Raw genomic sequence first — 8,000 nt, forward strand, 5'->3', positions numbered from 1 at the left:
GTCCGATCACAGAGGGTTATTACAGGTCATTTGTCTGTAAACGGGGCTCTGTTAATCATATTTAAACTCCACAGTTGGAGACAGTAATGCTGCATTTCAGGTTTTATCCCACACATTCCTCCTTTCTTTAACAGTGTCAAGCCTCAATAGATCTTACTTAATTACTCTTCTGTGCAAGACAAGCAAAGCAAATCAGGCGTGCAGCATGAGTTCTCTGACAAGGACTCTAACAGCCGAGATATTATTTTTGTCACTTCTTTTTCATGTTGCAGTTCTCAGACAACTGCCAGGCTTTACTCTGACACCCTGATTGCCGCCTGCATTACACTCAGCATGTGTTCAGCCAGGTACTTTCTGTGAGGAGCCAAGTGTGAGGATCTTATAGAGGCTTATAGGGTTTGACAGGAATTCTGCAGGATTTAAACGATATTTTATGGTTAATATGAAAGCTGGAGAGACAGCAGCTCCCAAAAGGGACTTCCAGAGCTCTTTCAGGGTGTTTTAGGAGATATGGTGAGGAATACTTTATTTCAAGTTTGAGATGTAATGAGTTTATCCTCCTGGATGAAAAATGAAGCCAAAGGAGCAGGACCAAAACATAAAGTCCCCTAAGACTTAGAATACGATTTTTTACGGCAGGAATTTTATACTAGGTCAGTTTGAAGAACAATTACAGAATTAGGACATCATCTTATAAACCAGGGTCTGAGCTACTACCGTGACAGGATGGCTGAGTGTTGTCAAAAAAGTCCTTGAACTGTCTTTTTCTGATGTTGGTCCTTTTTGGGGAGAGTTTGGGTGCATTTTAGTTGGGTAATGGAAGGAGGCCAACGCGATAAATTAAGCTGTGTTAGCATGAAACTCATCCATCATTCAAGTTAATTATCCTTAACATACAAAGATGGAGTGTTATGCTTTCATTTTAATTTAAGACATCATGATATGGATCCTTGAGAGACTTGCCAAATTGATCAAGTATGGATCTCCATCCTGGCTCACGCCACATCGAAGGGGTGGACTTAAAACACCAAGGTCTGCCCATAGCTCCATCTCTCACAAGCCTCAAGAGTGCCGGCCAATCAAAAGGAAGGGGGTTTGTAGAGTGGGAAGCCTTAAAGAGCCAGTATCTCAAATGAAGTGTTTCAGACAGAAGCTGAAATAAGAGTTTTCTAAATCACTAGTGTGAGAAAAACAAAACAAACAAAAAAAAAAAACGAGTGAGGGAGAATGGAGCAAGAGATCAACAGGCGGATCAGTGCAGCATCTGCAGTATTGCAAACTCTGCACAGGTCTGTCGTGGTGAAGAGGGAGCTGAGCCGGAAGGCAAAGCTCTCTGTTTACCGGTCGATCTTCGTTCCCACCCTCACGTATGGTCATGAGCTTTGGGTAGTGACCGAAAGAACAAGATCCCGGGTACAAGCGGCTGAAATGAGCTTCCTCTGTAGGGTGGCGGGACTCTCCCTTAGAGATAGGGTGAGATGCTCGGCTATCCGTGCAGAGCTCGTAGTAGAGCTGCTCCTCCACGTTGAGAGGAGCCAGATGAGGTGGCTTGGGCATCTGGTACGGATGCCTCCTGGACGCCTCCCTGGTGAGGTGTTCAGGGCACGTCCCACAGGGAGGAGACCCCAGGGCAGACCCAGGACACGCTGGGGAGACTACGTCTCTTGGCTGGCCTGGGAACGTCTCGGAGTCCCCCCGAAAGAGCTGGACTAAGTGTCTAGGGAGAGGGAAGTCTGGGCTTCCCTGCTTAGGCTGCTGCCCCTGCAACCCGACCCCGGATAAGTGGCAGAAGATGGATGGACAGTGTAGGACAAAAAAGGGAATAACAAAAGCAATTAGTGAGTTCTAGAGGGACAGAACCCAACTTTAAACTAAAAACACATCTTTAAATACAATTTTGGGGACATCAAGCATTTTGATGCAACTGCACAGTGTTTTACCCCAGTTAGAGTCACAGGGGACTGGAGCCGATCCAGGCTGACATTGGGCAATAGGTGGGGTATACTCTGGACAGCTCGCCAGTGAAAACCCTCACACTCACTCACACACACCAAAGGGTAATTTAAAGTCATCAGGGAATCCAACAAGCACTCTTTGGACTCAGTATACCAGAGAACCCTGAGGAAACACATGGGGACACCAGGAGAGCACCCCCCTTCTTCTTGACAAGGGAGCACACTAGGAAACTATTCCAAAGCCTGAAGACTAAGTTTATCATTTGACCTTAACATTAAGGATGACCTGCCATCCCAAGCGATGAGCTTTGGGTTACTGCTGGCTAAGGTCAAGAAAAACTAACTGATGAATATATTTTGCAGTTGGAAATCCCAGAAGAGAGTGAGAGTAACGAAAAGTACCGACCACTTTAGAGCAACTTATCAGTTTAATGCTTCATGACCCACAGAATCTTCACTTAAGTGTAATATTGGACCTTATACAGTAAGTCTATAGTATAATTCTAAATACAAAGGTTAAAATGAGATTGTGAACACAATAAGAATGTACCATGAAGGTGGTTTTATTATCTTTTAGGTATTTCTTGTGATAAAAGGCTCAATAATTCCCTATTACACTCCTACTTTTTTCATTGTTGCAGGTAAAACTTACAGTTACTTGCCTCAGCACATTAGGCATATTGCACATTTTTATCATTTAGTACTGATTTAACAGCCTACAGTTTGGGTTTTTTTTCACACAAGAAGAAACCCATATGCAATAAGTGTGCGTGACCTGAGAGTTTAACAAGTCCACATCCAGCGTTTCTCCACAGAATGGTGAGTGATGAAGCCAAACAGTCCTGATACCAGTGCAGTTATGAATGATGGGTTGCTGCAGTCTGCACAAAGAGGCTTTCAGTGAAAAGGGGAAAAAAACACAGATTTCATTTAAGATTTAAAGATGGTCCTCATTTTAAAAGATAAGATGGATGGAGAGAGGCAGAGAGGGAAGATCAATACTGCCCTCTGCTGGTGTCTTTAACAGATTACAAGCAAGAACAAGTAAAAGTTTTCTACCATTTTTCTACCTTGCTGTCACATGTGAGAAAAGGAGAAGGGACACACAAGCAGACCACTGGGTTCATTAATAAATGGCATAAAGACAAAAGGAACAAGTCCAAATAATTGTCCCCCCAAAAAAAAAAATTCTACCAATTCTCAATTAATGATTTAACTTTTGGTATAGTCAAAATCAAATATGATGAATTTTAGGATTTTATTTAAAACATAACCCTAACATTTCTCCCCATGATTGATTATTATCCACTTAACCACTCAAAATAATGAAAGAACCAAACACACACACACACACACACACACACACACACACACACACACACACACAATTATATATAGACAATAACTTATATAATTCCTTTTTTTTCTTTCTTTCCCCTTGTCTGCATTATCTTTTCTGCTGAGCACTGTGTCAGATGACAGTGATGAAAAGACCAATGCATTTTTTTTCTAGCAGTCAGAGAAATGTGAATATGATCAACTCTTATTGTGACCATCACCAGCCCTCCCTGTAGGCTACTCCATCATTCTAAACTTTATTTAACCCCTGATTTGAGGTGAAAGGGAGGGCCGTGCCACACCACAGTGTGAAAGAAGGGGAAATAATGACAGACAAAGGCAGATGAAATGGCAGTGAATGCAGAAAAAAAACAGGACTTCACGCTACTGACCAAATCAAATGCATTTCGCAGAAGTGTGACTGAGAAAAAGGAAGAGCTGCAAACTACAGCAAAAACATTGGAAAACCTGCAGGAGAGTCTGAAACAGATTCAATAACTGAACCATTTTTGGAAGAACATTTTTTTAATTGCATTGGTTTGTTTTATGTTAACTTTTTTACACTGCAAGTTCATATTGAATTTAGAAATATTTTGGCCATAATTTTTGGAAGGCAGTTTGGCAATGATTTTTTTTATGTTTGGAAATGCAGGTATAAGATGTTCAAAAGCAACTGCATTAAACAGAGATGAAAAAAGGAAACAGTTTTTGGTGATTATTAAAAAAAAAACATATTCTGTAGAGAAAGTACAGGAAAGGAGGGGGGAGAATGAGACAGCTGAGGTGAAAATTGCTTAAACCAAAAAAATAAATAAAATTTGTCATAATTTCTATGAATGTAAGAGATTATTTGAAATGTATGATAGCAGCCATAGACTGCACATCTTGTAAACAAACATTTTGTGCAAAATGTATGGTCCAACCTTAGAAAAGGACACTGCAAAGTTCAGGTGTGTCCGGGGGAGGGGGGTTAAAAACGTCCTTGAAATGTCCTGGAAATATCCTGGAAAATAATCTCTATAATAAAATAATTCTTGTGTGAAGAATTTCAGTGAAATAATAATGGACCTATTCCATTTTAGAATAAAGCCGACAGATAACAAAATGTGGGAAAAGTGAAGCACTGTGAATACTTACAGGATACACTGTGAATAAGGGATATAGACATACAGGAAAATTATTACGTTCATAAAACATGCACTGGTTGATCAATTAATTGATACAAAGAAGATTTTCTGCAGGATCCACTCAAAGTTTTCATACGTTGCCTTCATTTTTAGGAACCTATGATGCAGTGTGTGAACGTAAACTCAAGTCTAACCTGAAGAAGAGGTACCAGTGTGTGTTTGAGGGGATCGCCAAAGCAGGAAACCCAGCCCCTCTGAACCAGCTCTACTCAGAGCTCTACATCACAGAGGGAGGGACTGGAGAGGTCAACGAGGGACATGAGGTCAGACAGATTGAAGCAGCATCTAGGACACCACACAGAGCAGAAACAAGCATCAGACCAGAAGATATCTTCAGAAGCTCACCTGGAAGACAGGAACCAATCAGAACAGTGCTGACAAGGGGAGTGGCTGGCATCGGGAAAACAGTCTTAACACAGAAGTTCACTCTGGACTGGGCTGAAGACAAAACCAACCAGGACATCCACTTCACATTTCCATTCACGTTCAGAGAGCTGAATGTGCTGAGGGAGAGAAAGTTCAGCTTGGTGGAACTGGTTCATCACTTCTTCCCTCAAACCAAAGAAGCAGGACTCTGCAGGTTTGAAGAGTTCCAGGTCCTGTTCATCCTTGGCGGTCTGGATGAGTGTCGACTTCCTCTGGACTTCAACTACAATCAGGTCCTGACTGATGGTACAGAGTCCACCTCAGTGGATGTGCTGCTGACAAACCTCATCAGGGGGAACCTGCTTCCCTCTGCTCGCCTCTGGATAACCACACGACCTGCAGCAGCCAATCAGATCCCTCCTGAGTGTGTTGACATGGTGACAGAGGTCAGAGGGTTCGGTGACCCTCAGAAGGAGGAGTACTTCAGGAAGAAATTCAGAGATGAGGATCAGGTCAGCACCATCATCTTCCACATCAAGACCTCCAGGAGCCTCCACATCATGTGCCACATCCCGGTCTTCTGCTGGATCACTGCTACAGTTCTGGAGGATGTGCTGAAGACCAGAGAGTGGGGACAGCTGCCCAGGACCGTGACTCAGATGTACATCTACTTCTTGGTGGTTCAGTCCAAAGCATTCAGAATTCAGGAGTTTCTGGCTGCTCTTCACGTCCATCTGACCTTCACCAAGTCTGGACTCAACCTGATGGAAGAAGAACAAACGACATCCCTGACGTCCAGAAAAAGAAAAACCAAGCCAGCAGTGACACATCTCCATCAGAGTGCTGTGAACAAGGCCTTACAGAGTCCAAACAGACACCTGGACTTGTTCCTCTGCTTCCTCCTTGGTCTTTCACTTGAGACCAATCAGGAACACATTCAGGGTCTGCTGACACAATCAAGAAGTGGTTCACAAGATACAACAGAGACCGTCCAGTACATCAAGACCAGAATGGATGAGAATCCCTCAGCAGAGAAAAACATCAACCTGTTCTACTGTCTGAACAAGCTGAACGATTGCTTTTTGGTGGAGGACATCCAGTGGTCCCTGACATACGGGGGTCTTGCCCCAGAGAAATTGTCTCCTGCTTAGTGGTCAGCTCTGGTCTTCATCTCACTGTTGTCAGAAAAGGATCTGGACGTGTTTGACCTGAAGAAATACTCTGCTTCAGACGATGCTCTGCTGAGGCTGCTGCCTGTGATCAAAGTATCCAGTAAAGCTCTGTATGTGAAAACTAAAGTATAAACAGAATAAAACTTGATTTTCTTGATTAAGAAGAAAACACCATTCTTCATAACGACTTTCTTTTATGTACTTCTGACCATTCTTCAGGTTGAGTCAGTGTAACCTCTCAGAGAGAAGCTGTGAAGCTCTGTCCTCAGTCCTCAGCTCACAGTCCTGTACTCTGAGAGAGCTGGACCTGAGCAACAATGATCTGCAGGATTCAGGAGTGGAGCTGCTGTCAGCTGGACTAAGGACACAGCACTGCAGGCTGGAAACTCTCAGGTTGGTGTGCAGCTTATTGGAAACTTTGAGTTGTCAGAAAAACCAGAGTGTACAGTCTATACACAATGGAACCAGAGCCGGACCGAAGACAAGGGGGAATGGTCGTCCTGCTGCTTTAAGAAGGACAATTAAACCTTTATAAAACAATTGACAGATACATCACAACAAGTCCACTTGACTCTTCTGAGGAAGACTAAAGGAAGTTTGAAGTCAAACCATGTCAGCACACAGATGCACGGATGATCCCAAAGTCAAGTCGAAGGTTTTCTAATAATGAAGCAAAATTGCTACAAATACTTAAGTTTGACACGTTTCAGAGATTAATTAAAATGTTAATAACTTGATGATATAGAAATATACCCTTGTAGACAAAGTTATAGGTCGAGTTTTCTATTATTATACCAATACACACTGGACACTATTAGGTACACCTTGCTAGTACCAGGTGTGACCCCCTTTTGCCTTCAGAACTGCCTTAATCCTTCATAGCATAGATTCAACAAGGTACTGGAAACATTCCTCAGAGAGTTTGGTCCATATCGTCATGATAGCATCACACAGTTGCTGCAGATTTGTCGGCTTAACATCCATGATGAGAATCTCCTGTTCCACCACATCCCAAAGGTGCTCTATTGGATTGAGATCTGGGGACTGTGGAGGGCATTTGAGTACAGGGAACTCATTGTCATGTTGAAGAAACCAGTCTGAGATGATTCCAGCTTTATGACATGGAGCGTTATCCTGCTGGAAGTAGCCATCAGGAGATGGGTACACTGTGCTCATAAAGGGATGGACATGGTCAGCAACAATACTCAGGTAGGCTGTGGACTTTAAACCATGCTCAGTTGGTACTAAGGGGCCCAAAGTGAGCCAAGAAAATATCCCCCACACCATTACACCACCAGCAGCAGCCTGAAGCGTTGATACAAGGCAGGATGGATCCATGCTTTCATGTTGTTGAGGCCAAATTCTGACCCTACCATCTGAATGTGGAGCAGAAATCCAGACTCATCAGACCAGGCAACGTTTTTCCAATCTTCTATTGTCCAGTTTTGGTGTTGCTGTGTGAATTGTAGCCTCAGTTTCCTGTTCTCAGCTGACAGGAGGGACACCCGGTGTGGTCTTCTGCTGCTGTAGCCCATCTGCCTCAAGGTTGGACGTGTTGTGTGTTCAGAGATGCTCTTCTGCAGACCTCAGTTGTAACCAGTGGTTATTTGAGTTACTGTTGCCTTTTATCTGGTCCAACCAGTCTGTCCATTCTCCTCTGACCTCTGGCATCAACAAGGCATTTTGTCCCACAGAACTGCCGCTCACTGGATAGCAGTTTTCTACTACTATCATCACAGCTTAAGAGGATGGACCAAATCTTCAAGTGTGTTCAAAGTGGTCCAGAGAGAGCAGATGGTCAGTGAAGGACAGATACAGTGTAAAAGCTTGTTACATTTATGTTCTGATTTTTTTTTCTTGTTCAATGAGTTACTTTGATAAAGTTTGGATTCTATTCAATAAAGTTTGGAGTCTATTTCTTTACTGTTTTATAAATCTATTTAGTAGTGTCATCCTATAGTCAGGAAAAGGTTTCTATTTCA

At 42.9% G+C, this 8,000-nt stretch overlaps 1 pseudogene; it reads left to right on the top strand.

The window, feature by feature from the left end:
- The first annotated feature begins 977 nt into the window (after window positions 1–977).
- LOC141803351 (NLR family CARD domain-containing protein 3-like) lies at window positions 978–6,608 on the top strand (annotated as a pseudogene).
- The last annotated feature ends 1,392 nt before the right edge of the window (window positions 6,609–8,000 follow it).

The sequence above is a fragment of the Halichoeres trimaculatus genome, unplaced genomic scaffold (genome assembly GCF_033239565.1).
Source record: "Halichoeres trimaculatus isolate MK-OKI-2021-1 unplaced genomic scaffold, fHalTri1.1 fHalTri1_scaffold_14, whole genome shotgun sequence".
Classification (NCBI taxonomy): Eukaryota; Metazoa; Chordata; class Actinopteri; order Labriformes; family Labridae; genus Halichoeres; species Halichoeres trimaculatus.